At 47.4% G+C, this 15,626-nt stretch overlaps 1 long non-coding RNA gene across 1 annotated transcript; it reads left to right on the top strand.

Annotated features, from left to right (window-relative positions):
• The first annotated feature begins 32 nt into the window (after window positions 1–32).
• LOC311437058 lies at window positions 33–10,496 on the top strand. Its single transcript, XR_014693256.1, has 10 exons — window positions 33–1,343; window positions 1,466–1,540; window positions 1,914–2,049; window positions 3,029–3,158; window positions 3,340–3,378; window positions 3,475–3,596; window positions 3,726–3,780; window positions 4,130–4,188; window positions 5,578–5,651; window positions 10,319–10,496. It is a non-coding gene; the product is annotated as an uncharacterized lncRNA (long non-coding RNA).
• The last annotated feature ends 5,130 nt before the right edge of the window (window positions 10,497–15,626 follow it).

The raw sequence follows: 15,626 nt of genomic DNA, 5'->3' as shown, positions 1-15,626 counted from the left end.
GAGTTGGGGTTGTGAATGCACCCATAGGGTGAGGGTCTGTGCTTTTAAGTCATTGCTTTGGATGGGGCCTTTCAGGATTGATCTCAGGTCAGGCAGAGAGATTATGTGTGGGGAGTTCTGTCACGTACAGCATGAGCGCGTGCCAGGCAGGGCAGTCCCAGCTTGTCACCTGTGTTGTCTGTGCTGTACTGTGCTGTTGCTCTTGGTGCTCAGCAGGCCCTGGGGAAGCCATCCCGAAGGTATTGAACACTTGACCTCCTCAGAATAATGCTGATGTGTAACTGGGAGCTGAGCAACGCTTGTGTTGCAGCGGGAGCTTAAGGGGATCACTGCTACTATGCGATTAATAGCTTTTTGTATCAAACATTTCCTGATATGATCATCATATGTTACGTGCTCCTCAGATCTTGATATTCTCATTGCCTTCTTCCACTGGACAGACAAGATGTGCAACTTTGTAGCCACACCAAAGGCCCTAAATGCTTGTTTCGTCATCGTAGGGCTGATGTGAGCACTTCTTGTCTTTGCTGCTTAAAGAGCAGGTCTGTTTCAGGTCTTGTGCATCATATTGGGTTTGAGATCGCGTCTGTTTCCATCCTCACTCTTGCAGAAGTCATCTGGGCCGCATCAGGAGCTCTTGCTTGGGAATTGATTTCCTAAGCGTCTTCTTACGGGGTTTTCAGTCCCCATCCTTCTGGTCTCTTGTCTTGAAGGCAGGTTTTGTAGGCCTCCACCATCCCGGTTCTGGCAGTTGCTTCCAGTCGCATGTTGTGACATTTGAGTTTCTCCTGGGGTCTGCTGCAGAGCACCTGTTCTGACTTGCTGTTGCCATAGGGCTCCCCTCTGGGGGTCGCTTCTTCTTGTGCCTTGCGTTGTGTGTTTTGTTTGTAGTGTTTGTGGCGTGCCTGTGTGTGTATGTGTTTGGTCTGGAGCTGTCCTGCTTGGCAGTTAGTGATGACAGCGAACGTGGCAGTGCATGGGTGTCTTAATACATTGTCGGGACTGTTTTGGCAAAGACATCCGGTCTGCCTCTGGGCATGTACTGAAGGGCAGCTGGCACAGTCAACTCTGTGGTGTTTGGCAGATGTTGGGGGGGGGGGAGAGTTGAGCTGCTTGCGAGCAGCTGCTCGCATAGCACTTGAATGGTATGCTTGAGAAGGTCTGTTGAATCTTGAAAGCTTACAGATATGGGGTTTTGAAATGTTTGTTTTTATTTCTATCCCGTCCCCAGTAGAGTGTAAACCTTTTGGAGGAACCTGTCACAGGAAAGAGCTCCTTCTGGAATTGTTCAGCACTCCGTAGGCAGCTCAGTAACTGGCTTGATCTACTTCTGAGGTGCTGAGGTATGGGGGCTTCTGTTTTGAAATGATAATATTGTAAATGGGGTCCCTTTGTGTTGTTGAGGGATGGGTGCTAATGCTGGCAGCTGAATGATTATCTTGTGACTGTGTTTTCCCTTGTTCAGGCTGAAAGGCAGTGTGCAGTCCAGGATGTCATGACCCGAGGTGCCTCTGGAGTGACTGGTGTGTGATGAGCAGAGGTAGCTGTTATTTTTGGGTTGCGGTTCTAAGTGCAGTTATTTTCTTACATCCAATAGAGTAAAATTCCAGTTTGCCTTTTAGAGGTGCTATAAGTGGGTAAAGAGAAGAGATGGAAGCATCTGCCATGTGGGGCAGGCAAGCGGCTGAGGTACAGGAGGGGATGAGAGTAACTGTCCTAAGGGTGCTGTGGCTTTTGCTGCTGCGGTTGCTTTCTCTCCAGTTTATGAGGTGCCACAGACAAGGTGGGCTGAGATAGCCTTTAGAGTAGGAGGAAAGCAGGTCGCTGGAATGCTGCGTGGTTCCTGAGAAAGGTGTTGTAGAGGAAAAAGGTTGTCTGGTGTGGCAGTTCCTGATGGCAGTCTTCTTTGGTAGGCAAAGAGGTGCCTGAAGCCCCCTCCTGTGCAGTCTGAGCACGCCTTGCTGAGGATGAAGCCTGCTTTCTAGCAGTTCCGAAAACTGTGTTGAAGCTGAAATGCTGTGTCTGTGTTTGGGTTGGGGTTGCACCTTGGTGAGTGTAGGGATGGGTTTTAAGGGGGTGCAGCGGAGGGCCTGGACCCAGTGTTCTGTAGTGTGTTTTGACCCATCAGCATAGCCTTTTGGTTTTCAGAAAGTGAAGTAAGTGATTTTTCCTGCGAGTGGAACGGAATTGATTTTGTTGGTGTATAATCTGTTCTGCTCCTAGATTTTTCTTTCAATGTAAATAAATGTTTGAGCTAATTCCAGCTGGAAATAAAAAACAATCAGTTACTTGCTTGGTTGTATTGTCCTTTCAATAGTCAAAGCTGCAGTGAAAGCATGGGGATTGTTGCTTCTAGAAACACCCCAGTTCTCCTGTCTGCATTCTGCATGCTGTTGAGCTAAGCCATATAAAGAAGTTAATAAAACCACAGCTGCTGCTCCTCCTCTTTCTGCTTTTTTTTTTTTTTTTGTGCTTTCCCCCTGCACTTTCCCAGGTGATTGGCTTCAGGTTCCAGGTGGGACCTAATGGTAACTGAGTTGCAGGTATCCCATCAGAGAGCTTGGTTGTATTGTCCTTTCAATATTCAAAGCTGCAGTGAAAGCATGGGGATTGTTGCTTCTAGAAACACCCCAGTTCTCCTGTCTGCATTCTGCATGCTGTTGAGGTAAGCCTTATAAATAAGTAAATAAACCACAGCTGCTGCTCCTCCTCTTTCTACTTTCTTGTGCTTTGCCCCTCCCCTTTCCCAGGTGATTGGGTTTGGGTGCTGAGTGGGACCAAAAGGTATATGAGCCCCAAGTATGCCATCAGAGAGCTCCTTCTGCCTGGGCTGCTCTTTGGGGTAAGTGCTTTGTGTTTCCTTCAGTCAGTTGCAGGGTTCTCTAGGCAGGCTGGAGTCTATGGATTTCTGGATTTCTAAGTGCTTGGAATTCACTTAATAGAGGGATATTTAGTAGAGGTTGCTGGCTCACTGTTTTTTGTGATGGTGGGATACGCTTCTGTTTTTGATCTGTATTTCAGTCTCTAGATGAATCAACCCACTTGTGTAACTCTCCAGAGGACTAAAACCAGCTTGATTACATGCTAGAAGAGGCTTGACCACATTGGTGCAGTATTACCAAGAGACTGAGCAGGGTCACCTTTTTCATCTGCAAAGGGTATGTCTGTGATTACCCCTGCCGGGGCTGCTATGCATTCATGGTCTTTTGGCATTTGTGGACTTGAGTTTTTTTTTTTATTATTTGTCTAGCTCTGGTCTCTGTGTTTGAGTCCGCTGCTAGGAGCTGCACTGTTTGCATATCCATCGTGGTTGTGACCTTCTCTCTTTGTTTCTTGTAGCTCAGGGCATAGGCACGGAAACTTGAACGAAGCATGAGGGTGAGTGGACAGCAGTGGGGGCCCCGAGTTGGTTGGTGGACTGTGTTAGTCTGCTTCACCTGTCGGGCTGACTTTGCAAGCGCCTTGCGACAGCAGAGTACATCTTCTGCCACATTTCTGACACGTGCCAGATGTCAGCGGTTCCAGTTCCTGAAATGCTGGAGGTGCTCGGAGCACAAGAGGAGCTGGGAGCGCGATGCATCTCCTTGGGATGTTAGGTGAGCGAAGCGGTGGTACTGGGTTGGAGCACGTGGCTCTGGGGCTTCTTGGCTGTTGCAGTAGGGGACAAAAGGAGTGGGTATAGACTGTTTTGTGGATTGTCACGTTTCTGTTCTTCTTGGTCTAAGCCCTGTTACCTTGGCTCAACACAGTGAATGGAAGCGCTAAGCCTGGATCGGGAAGGTGAGTGGAGAAAAGTTGGAAAACGGGTATTGTTTTTTTTGTAGTAGTTTATTGGTGCACCTCTGGGTGACTCCTCTTTTGCAGGGACGGAGAAGGAACTTGGAACATCCTAGCTGGCCTCTGTGGTCCACGTTGATAGTGGATTCTGAGCCCTGAGAATTAAGTCCAGGGGAAATATTGTGTGTTGGGGAGTGGTTGGCAGAGGGAGGTGGGGAGTTGTTTAAAGGGTGTCTATCTGATTTCAGTAGCAGAGCAGGTCAGTTGACTACTGTTTTGTTTCTGAGGAGGGTGTTTCACTGGAAGAAATTTGGCTGGTGTGCTGGCGCCTGATGGCACTTCATTTCTGCAGATGAAGAGGAGCCTTGTGCCTGAAGCAGTGTCCTGGCTAGCCTTTGTGAGCCTTCCTTGGTGAGGATGGAACCTGCCTCCCAGTATTCCCAAGCTAAGTTGGGGGGGTCGGGGTGGGGGTGCAAATGCTATGTTTGAGTTGGGGTTGTGAATGCACCCATAGGGTGAGGGTCTGTGCTTTTAAGTCATTGCTTTGGATGGGGCCTTTCAGGATTGATCTCAGGTCAGGCAGAGAGATTATGTGTGGGGAGTTCTGTCACGTACAGCATGAGCGCGTGCCAGGCAGGGCAGTCCCAGCTTGTCACCTGTGTTGTCTGTGCTGTACTGTGCTGTTGCTCTTGGTGCTCAGCAGGCCCTGGGGAAGCCATCCCGAAGGTATTGAACACTTGACCTCCTCAGAATAATGCTGATGTGTAACTGGGAGCTGAGCAACGCTTGTGTTGCAGCGGGAGCTTAAGGGGATCACTGCTACTATGCGATTAATAGCTTTTTGTATCAAACATTTCCTGATATGATCATCATATGTTACGTGCTCCTCAGATCTTGATATTCTCATTGCCTTCTTCCACTGGACAGACAAGATGTGCAACTTTGTAGCCACACCAAAGGCCCTAAATGCTTGTTTCGTCATCGTAGGGCTGATGTGAGCACTTCTTGTCTTTGCTGCTTAAAGAGCAGGTCTGTTTCAGGTCTTGTGCATCATATTGGGTTTGAGATCGCGTCTGTTTCCATCCTCACTCTTGCAGAAGTCATCTGGGCCGCATCAGGAGCTCTTGCTTGGGAATTGATTTCCTAAGCGTCTTCTTACGGGGTTTTCAGTCCCCATCCTTCTGGTCTCTTGTCTTGAAGGCAGGTTTTGTAGGCCTCCACCATCCTGGTTCTGGCAGTTGCTTCCAGTCGCATGTTGTGACATTTGAGTTTCTCCTGGGGTCTGCTGCAGAGCACCTGTTCTGACTTGCTGTTGCCATAGGGCTTCCTTCTGGGGGTAACTTTTTCTTGCGCCTTGTGTTGTGTGTTTTGTTTGTAGTGTTTGTGGCGTGCCTGTGTGTGTATGTGTTTGGTCTGGAGCTGTCCTGCTTGGCAGTTAGTGATGACGGCGAACGTGGCAGTGCATGGGTGTCTTAATACATTGTCGGGACTGTTTTGGCAAAGACATCCGGTCTGCCTCTGGGCACGTGCTGAAGGGCAGCTGTCACAGTATATCTGTTTGTGCACAACTGCTCGTTTTCATCTATTCATTTAATAAATTGTAAAATTTAATTGCAATCCAATTTGGGACCCAGTCATGTATGATAACTGGGGTTTTGTCCAGGAGGGCTTTGGTTCCTGAATTCTTATTTGATCTAGGAGAGGCACCCCACCATTTGGTGGCTGCTGTTTGAGTCAGGTTGGGACTAATGGCATCTTGAACCTGAATAAAGGTAAGCAAAGGTTTTGATTTTTTTTCAGCTCCCTTGCTGGCTGCAGCACTATATTTTGCCCGTAATTCTGCGTGTGAAGATCTGAATGAAGACAACGGAGTCGTAAGCATTTAAAGCATATACTGTTCTGTTGGGTGGGTTTCGGTTGCCTGTGTGTGTAAGAGTGTGACTGAGATGGAATTTAGTTCCGAAGCGATTGTGGAGGTCTTCTAACCGCAGTTCCAATCTCCCGCGAGGGACTTGGCTGGTGAAGGACCGAAGGGATTCCTATAGGATTTGTGGGTGGGTGATAGATCTTAAATCGTCTGTAAGACACTCTTATTAAGGTAACCAAGGGCTGTGGGAATTGCCATAGTAACATTCCTAGATGGGTCAGACAAAATCGAAGACCAGGGACCAGAAGAAAGGGAGCAAATTACCAGACATACCACCAGAAAGTCCATTAGGAATAACGGTGAGAAATTGGAATGAGAGGGGCCCCAGAAAAGGAAAAAGTAAATAAAAAATGGTCCAGTATTGTGTGATAGAATGGCCAAAGGAGCCTTTAAGACCACATGTCCTTTGAAGACTGTATTTGTCAGGCCTTAAATACACGTTAATTCGAAGGAACCTTTTTGCCGGGAAGAAAGTGATTATGCAGGATTATGGATCAGGAGGACTTCAGGTCCTTTTCCAGCCTCAATATTTACACTAAAAGCAGATAAGAAATTTGAAGAACAAGAAGAACAGGAAAAAGATAATAAACAGGAGCCGTTGGATAACCTACTATCTCCATATCCTAACAATCCACCTCCGGTGGCTGTGGTATCGCCACCAGTACCACCGTTGCCCCTGCTTTCAGCACCATCAGCACCAGAATGAGACCGACCTCTGGCTGCATGCGTGAGAAGTAGGACTGCCGTATCTGAGAGAGCTCCTCTATATCCCTTAAGGGAGGTAACTGGTGTATAACTGGGTTGGAGTTTTAACAGGATTTTAAGGGTTTCAGGGTTAGCGTGATAGGGTTTTAGAGGTTTTTTTGGGATGGAGTGTTGCTATGTTTTTTAGGGTTAGGGTCCTAGGGTATTATTTTTGGTCGGTTATTTAGGGTTAGTGTTTTAAATTGTTTTTTTTTTTTTTTTTTTTTCAGGTTAGGTTCTCCAGGGATAGGGTTTTGAGCGTCCTAATTTTTTGGGTTATGGTGTTGAGCATCCTAATGTTTTGTGTTAGGGCTTTGGGTTTTAAACATCCTAATTTTTGGGTTAGAGTTTTGTGTGTCTTAATTTTTTTAAGTTTATGCTTAGAGCGTCCTAAAGTTTTGGGTTTTGGTTTGTGTTTTGAGCGTCCTAATGTTTTGAGCTAGGGTTTTGAGCATCCTACTGTTTTGGGTTGGCTTTGGGTTTTGAGCATCTTAATTTTGGGGTTAGGGCTTCAAGCGTTCTAATTTTGTTGTTTAGGGCTTTGAGAATCCTAATGTTTTGGGTTTGGGTTTTGAGCGTCTTAAGTGTTTGGATTAGGGCTTTTAGGCATTTCAGGGGTTTAGTGTGGTAAATAGTTTGGGTTAGGCCTGTAGGGGTTTCAAAATTTTTTAGTGTTAGGGCTTGAGCCTTTTTTGAAAGGGCGTAAAGTGCTGGGGTTACAGTGAGTGCTGGTAAATGTATTTCTCGAACACTCGGCCTGTGATTGGTCAAGCCAGCTGCCAGGGGAATGCTGGTAGGCGTAGTTTCCCAGCACCGGGCTTCCGGGACGCCATGTTTGTTGCCCAGAGCATACCGGGAGATGAAGTTCTTGGACTCTGGACTTCCGGGAGGCCATGTTGGGTGCCCAGAGCACACGGGGAAATGTAGTTCTTGGGAAGTAGGGTTAGGGTTAGTGTTAGTGATTAGGGTTAAGGTTAGAGTTTGGGGTAGGGGTGAGGGTTTGGGGTTGAGTTAGGGTTAGAGGGTTAGGGGTTAGGGTTAGTGTTAGGTCCGTTAGGGTCAGGGTTAGGGTTAAGGTTGGGTTAGGGTTAGGTTAGGGTTAGGGTTAAGGTTGGGTTAGGGTTTGGGTTCGGGTTAGGGTTAGAAGGTTAGGGTTCGATCCGCGGGCAGCCGTTAGGTTTAGGGTTCGGGTGTTAGGTTGAGGGTTAGGGTCTTAGGTTTAGGGTTACGGTTTAAGGTTGAGGGTTAGGGTCTTAGGTTTAGGATTATGGTTTAAGGTTGAGGGTTAGGGTCTTAGGTTTAAGGTTATGGTTTAAGGTTGAGGGTTAGGGTTAGATCCGCGGGTAGCTGTTAGGGTTAGGGTTCGGTTTAGGGTTGGGTTAGGTTAGGGTTAGGGTTCCGGTTCGGATTAGGGGTTGGGTTAGGGTTAGTGTTAGGGTTAGATCCGCGGGCAGCCGTTAGGGTTAGGGTTAAGGTTAGGTTTAGGGTTAAAGATGGGTTAGGGTTGGGTTAGGGTTAGGGTTGGGTTATGGTTAGGTTTCGGGTTAGCATTAGGGTTAAGGTTGGGTTAGGGTTAGTTTAGGGTTAGGGTTCCGGTTGAGGTTGGGGTTAGGGTAAAGGTTAAGGTTAAGGGTTTAGGGTTGGGGTTAGGGTAAGGGTTAGGTTAGGGTTTAGGTTAGGTTTAGGGTTAGGGTTCGGGTTAGGGTTGGGTTAGGGTTAGTGTTAGGGTTAAGGTTCTGGTTCGTGTTTGGGTTAGGGTTCGGGTTAAGGTTGGGTTAGGGTTAGGGTTGGGTTATGGTTAGGTTTCCGGTTAGGGTTAGGGTTCGGGTTAAGGTTGGGTTAGGGTTTGGGTTAGGTTTAGGGTTAGGGTTAGGTTTAGGGTTAGGGTTGGGGTTAGGGTTAAGGTTGGGTTAGGGGTAGGGTTAGGTTTAGGGTTAGGGTTCGCGTTAGGGTTAGAGGGTTAGGGTTAGATCCGCGGGCAGGCTGTAGGGTTAGGATTAAGGTTAGGGTTAGGGTTCGGGTTAAGGTTAGGGTTAGTGTTAGGGTTGGGTTAGGGTTAGTGTTATGGTTAGTTTTAGGGTTAGGTTTAGTTTTAGGGTTAGGTTTAGTTTTAGGGTTAGGGTTAGGTTTCATTTTAGGGTTAGGGTTAGTGTTAGGTTCATGGTTAGGGTTAGGTTAGGTTTAGGGTTAGGGTTAGGTTAGGGTTAGTGTTAGGGTTACGGCTAGGGTTAGTGTTAGGGTTCCGGTTAGGGTTAGCGTTAGGTTTCGGGTTAGGTTTAGGGTTAGGGTTAGGTTAGCGTTAGGGTTGGGTTAGGGTTGGGTAAGGGTTAGTGTTAGGGTTAGGGTTCGGGTTAAGTTTGCGTTAGGGTTAGGGTTGGGTTAGGGTTAGGTTTCGGGTTAGGGTTAGGGTTAAGGTTGGGTTAGGGTTGGGTTAGGGTTCGGGTTAGTGTTGGGGTTAGGGTTCAGGTTCGGATTAGGGTTAGGGTAAGGGTTAGGGTTAGAGGTTTAGGGTTATATTGGCGGGCAGCTGTTAGGGTTGGGTTAGCGTTAGGTTTCGGGTTAGGTTTAGGTTTAGGGTTAGGTTAGTGTTAGGGTTAGGGTTAAGGTTGGGTTAGGTTTAGGGTTAGTGTTAGGGTTAGGGTTCGGGTTAAGTTTGCGTTAGGGTTGGGTTAGGGTTAGGTTTAGGGTTTGGGGTAGGTTAGGGTTGGGTTAGGGTTCGGGTTAGTGTTGGGGTTAGGGGTCGGGTTAGGGTTCGGATTAGGGTTAGGGTAAGGGTTAGGGTTAGAGGTTTAGGGTTATATTGGCGGGCAGCCGTTAGGGTTCGGGTAAGGGTTTGGGTTAGGGTTAGGCTAAGGGTTAGGGTTATGGTAAGGGTTAGGGTTAGGGGTTAAGGTTATGGTTAGGGTTAGGCTTAGATCCGCTGGCAGCCGTTAGGGTTAGGTTAGGGTTTGGGTTAGGGTCTTAGGTTTAGGGTTAGGGTTGGGTTAGGGTTAAGGTTAGGGGTAGAGAGTTAGGGTTAGATCCGTGGGCAGCCGTTAGGGTTGGGGTTGGGGTTAGGGTTAGGGTTACGGTTGGGTTAGGGTTGGGGTTCGGGTTTCGATTAGGGTTAGGGTCTGAGGGTTAGGGTTAGGTTTAGTTTCTGACTGCAGAAACTGGAAGAACCAATAAAAATCATCATTATTGTCTTTAGGAGCAAATCAATGGCTTCTATATCATCAATTAATTGTACATGCCCTTGGAAAAAGCCAAGGCAATACCTCACTTGCCTTGAGCTGTATCCAAGCGCAGTTATGGATACAATCTGTAGCAGCAGCTATTATTAGAGAGGGAGAAGGAGGAACTTTGCCCACTGAAATTCGAAAATTGTTTTGGGATAATGCTTCAGAATTTGAAAAAGAATTTCAAGCATGGTGGCAATTAGTCAACTTTACCCATTATGCAGAAAATGATCAAATTGTTGCCTTTATACTTACTATAAGTAATGCCACCATATACCATGTATATCCAATCATTGCATTAGGACTCAATCATAATGGAACTATACTTTATCCTAAAGAGCATAAAGCATGGGCCTATCAAAAGGGAGGAAAGTGGCAAACAATTGATGTAAATGCATGCATTGTGCATGAACAAAAAGGTTTCATCCGTGAAAGTAACACGCTGGAATCTCAAGACATTTGTCTTGACACTGAGCAAAATATTTGCCACTTTGAGATACATTCTAATGAAACCCTTGAAACTGTACTTGTATATATTGGGAAAGGTTGTGTTTGCATGAGAACTCATTGTGATTCTATAGTCGTAGATAATGCAGTGGTAGGTACCAGTAATCGTTCTAATGTTGTGTTTGCAATTTTACCAAAATTCTAGGATGTGATTTTAAATACTCAGTTCCTGTCACTTCTTATCAACTTATTGCATCTAATTATATTCTGCTTCATGAACTCCTGCCTACTCCTATTGGAATGAACCTCACCTTGGTGAAGAAATTGCTGGTACATGAGGACCTGAAGCAGCTGATGACACAAGTCCGAGAAAATGGACAAAAGACTCTGATTACTGTCCATCATGATGCACAAGAAATACATCGAGTGCTGGAAAGAGTGCAGAGAGATGAGAGACACTGTTGGTGGGACACTTTGTTTGTATGGTCGCCAAGGCAATCTTCAACAAGATGCTTCACCCTGTTATCGTTCTGTTAATACTCACTGTGTTATGTTTCATACTGACAATTAGTTTGTACATTAAACTCTGGTTTACGATGAAACGTTTAGCATCCCTACACAATGTACATACACTCGATAAACCTCATCCCGAGAATGTATGTGAGATCCCCGACATATTCCAACTGTCGTGAAGCTTGAGTGACTATAGTCACGGGGTGGATTATGTGGCGTAAATGCCTGAAGTAACTAGGAAAATAAAACTAACATTCGCATTTTTAAGGAAAAGGTACAGTATTGAAGAGGCTTTCAGGGTAGGGCATAACTGCATTTCCTGAGCGTTTCCTAGGCTCCCAACCTTAGATGCTATCGTGCTGGGGAAACTTGGTGTGCTAGCTCTAAGGAACAGCACGGAGCATAGAGTGGAGTGGAGACACCATGGCTAGGCTCTGTAATCAGGTGGGGCCTCGATTGTTCTTGTGCACAAAGCTGCACTTTTTGCCACCCTGAGCCAAAGAGCTGTCATGATTTGACAAATGCTGTACCCTAGTGTACTTTTTGCTCGTTATAATATCATTATAATACCAAAACACACCTCCATCCCAAAAGCTACCCGCCTCCAAGGTGTGACCACCCCTCACTGAGCATGTGCCCTGAATTTCTCAGAGCCTATTACTTTAAACGGAGATGGGAAAACTTTACACCAATCATAACTAAGATATGCTTGACTAGAGCCACTCAAGCTCCACCTAAAAGATAGAAAATAATATAAATTGGCCCAAGAGAAAGGGGATGTTAGGGAAGATACCACCGTCAGGGGAGATACCATCCCGAGGACAACATCCTTAGGACCTCCTGACTCTTGGGATCAGTCGACGGGCTGAGCCTCTCTTCCCCCCCCCATTGGGACGTCTTTGGGTGAGATCTGAATACTTGTTTATAAATCTCTATAGAGTCTTTGATCCTTTTAACGCGTTTATTTCTAGGCTGCGTACCTGTAATTCCTGTAACATATATAACATCTGTAACTCTTGTAACACCTGTAACATCTGTAACACCTATAACACCTGTGTATTTCATGCATACTAGCTTGCTTTTGCAGACAGTCACTATCGCCAGCAATCCAAAAGAACCTGATTATCTGTTGCTGTAATAAACCATACTTGATTGCATTGTGATAGCTCTCAATAAGTGCAACTAGGGTTAGGTTGGTTATCCGTGATAGTTCAGTGTTCTGAATCCAACCAGACCCCCAGACGGTTAATGCGTTTTTGATAAATGTCTGAACGGACCCCCAGACGGTTAACGCAATTTTGGTGAATGTCCGACTGGTTCAGTACTCTGAATCCAACCGGGGCTGTAACGGTTAATCAGCTACACCCCTTAACGCGACACCAGGGCAACACTGTAATGGTCCCGATAGCAATGTGGCCTCGTATTGCATAAAACACCACGATGTCACCACCCCATGGCAAAAACCCCATGGTTACCATGGCAACACAACACCATGGTTGCCATGGCAACACAAACCCATGGTTGCCATGGCAACACAAGCCAATGGTTACCATTGCAACAGAACCCCATGGTTGCCACGGCAACAAAACACCATGGTTGTCATGGTAACACAAAAAACATGGTTGCCATGGCGACAGAACACCATGGTTACCATGGGCACAACCCCATGGTTACCATGGCAACAGAACACCATGGTTGCCATGGCAACAATCCTACACTTCCTATAGTAACATAGCCCTGTGTTCCCTATGGCACTACCGTGTTACCACCACATGACAACACCCCACGGTTGCCATGGCAAAACAACCCAATAATTACCATGGCAACACTAAAACATGGTTGCCATGGCAAGAAAACGCCATGCTTGCCATGGCAACATCACACCATGGTTGCCATGGAAACAGTACGCCATGGTTACCATGGCAACAAAACTCCATGGTTGCCATGGCAACAAAACCCCATGGTTGCCATCGCAACCCAACCCCATGGTTGCCATGGCAACACAACCTCATGGTTACCATGGCAACCCAACCCCATAATTGCCATGGCAACACACCCCGTGGTTACCATGGCAACACAACCGAATGTTTGACGTGGAAATACAACCCCATGGTTTCCATGGCAACACAGCCTCAAGGATGCCATGGAAACACAACCCCATGGTTGCCATGGAAACACAACCCCATGGTTGCCATGGCAACACAACCCCATGGTTGCCATGGCAATAGAAAACCATGGTTGCCATGGCAACACCAACCGATGGTTACAATGGCAACACAACCGCATGGTTGCCAAGGCAACAAAACCCCATGGTTGCCATGGCAACAGAACCCCATGGTTACCATGGCAACAGAATCCCATCGTTTCCATAGCAACACCGCCTGATGGTTGCCATGGAAACACCACCCCATGGTAACCATGGCTAAACAACCCCATGGTTACCATGGCAACCCAACCCCGTGGTTGCCATGGCAACACAACCTCATAGTTACCATGGCAACCCAACCCCATGGTTGCCATGGCAACCCAATTCCAACGTTGCCATGGCAACACAACCTCATGGTTAACATGGCAACCCAACCCCATGGTTACCATGGCAACACAACCCCATGGTTACCATGGCAACACAAACCCATGGTTACCATGGCAACACAACCCCATGGTTGCCATGGGAAAAAAAAAAACATGGTTACCATAGCAACAAAACCCCATGGTTGCCATGTCAAGCCAACCCCATGGTTACCATGGAAACACAACCTCATGGTTACCATGGCAACACAACCCCCTTGGTTGCCATGGAAACCCAACCCCATTGTTATCATGGCAATACAAACCCCTGGTTTGCCATGGCAATAAAACCCCATGGTTACCATGGCAACACAAGACCATGGTTACCATGGCAACAAGACCCTACGGTTGCCATGGCAACCCAACCCTATGGTTGCCATGGCAACACACACCCCGTGGTTACCATGGCAACACAAGACCATGATTTCCATGGCATCCCAACCGCATTGTTACCATGGCAACAAAATCCCATGGTTGCCATGGAAACAGAACTGCATGCTTACCATGGCAACAGAAAACCATGGTTGCCATGGCAACAGCACCCGATGTTTGCCATGGTACCCAACCCCATGGTTGCCATGGCAACAAAATCCCATGGTTGCCATGGCAACTGATTCGCATGGTTACCATGGTAACAAAACCCCATGGTTGCCATGGCAACCGAACCCCATGGTTACTGTGGTAACACAACCCCATGGTTGCCATGGCAACAAAACCCCATGTTTACCATGGCAACACAACCCCATGGTTACCATAGCAACACGACCCCATCGTTACCATGGTAACCCAATCACATGGTTACCATGGCAACAGAACCCTATGGTTACCATGGCAACACAACGCCATATATTCCTTGGCAACCCAACCTGATGGTTACCATGGAAACAGAACCCCATGGTTGCAATGGGAACACAACGCCATGGTTACCATGGACACACAACCGCATGGTTACCATGGCAACACAACAACATGGTTGCCATGGAACCCAAAACCATGGTTGCCATGGCAAAAAAAAACATGGTTGCCATGGCAACACAACTGCATGGTTACCATGGCAACAGAAAACCATGGTTGCCATGGCAACAGCACCCGATGTTTGCCATGGTACCCAACCCCATGGTTGCCATGGCAACAAAATCCCATGGTTGCCATGGCAAAACAACCGCATGGTGACCATGGCAACAGAAATCTACGGTGGCAACGGCAATCCCATCCGATGGTTGCCATGGCAACCCAACCCCATGGTTAGAATGGCAACACCACCCCTTGGTTGCCATGGTACACAACCCCAGGGTTACCATGGCAATACAAACACCTGGGTTGCCATGGCAACAAAACCGCATGGTTGCCATGGCAATCAAACCTATGGTTACCACGTAAACACAACCCCATCGTTGCCATGGCAAAACAAAACCATGGTTACCATGGCAACACAACCCCGTTGTTACCATGGCAACACAACCCACTGTTTTTCCATGGCAATACAACCCCATGGTTGCCATGACAACACAACCCCATGGTTGCCATGGCAACACAACCCGTGGTTACCCTGGCAACACAACCGCATGTTTGCCGTGGAAATACAACCCCATGGTTGCCATGGCAACACAGCCTCATGGATGCCATGGCAACACAACCCCATGGTTGCCACGGCAACACCACCCCATGGTTCCCATGGCAACACAACTGCATGGTTACCATGGCAACAGAAAACCATGGTTGCCATGGCAACAGCACCCGATGTTTGCCATGGTACCCAACCCGATGGTTGCCATGGCAACACAACCCCATGGTTCCCATGGCAACGCAACCGCATGGTGACCATGGCAACAGAAATCTATGGTGGCCACGGCAATCCCATCCGATGGTTGCCATGGCAACCCAACCCCATGGTTAGAATGGCAACACCACCCCATGGTTGCGATGGCAACACAACGCCATAGTTACCATGGCAACCCAAGCAAGTGGTTGCCATGGCAACCCAACGCCATGGTTGCCATGGCAACACAACCCCATGGTTACCATGGCAACCCAACCCCGTGGTTGCCATGGCAACACAACCTCATAGTTACCATGGCAACCCAACCCCATGGTTGCCATGGCAACCCAATTCCAACGTTGCCATGGCAACACAACCTCATGGTTAACATGGCAACCCAACCCCATGGTTACCATGGCAACACAACCCCATGGTTACCATGGCAACACAAACCCATGGTTACCATGGCAACACAACCCCATGGTTGCCATGGGAAAAAAAAAAACATGGTTACCATAGCAACAAAACCCCATGGTTGCCATGGCAAGCCAACCCCATGGTTACCATGGAAACACAACCTCATGGTTACCATGGCAACACAACCCCCTTGGTTGCCATGGAAACCCAACCCCATTGTTATCATGGCAATACAAACCCCTGGTTTGCCATGGCA

This window comes from Aythya ferina (genome assembly GCF_964211825.1).
Source record: "Aythya ferina genome assembly, chromosome: 5".
Lineage (NCBI taxonomy): Eukaryota > Metazoa > Chordata > Aves > Anseriformes > Anatidae > Aythya > Aythya ferina.
This window is presented reverse-complemented; position numbering and strand designations above follow the sequence as displayed.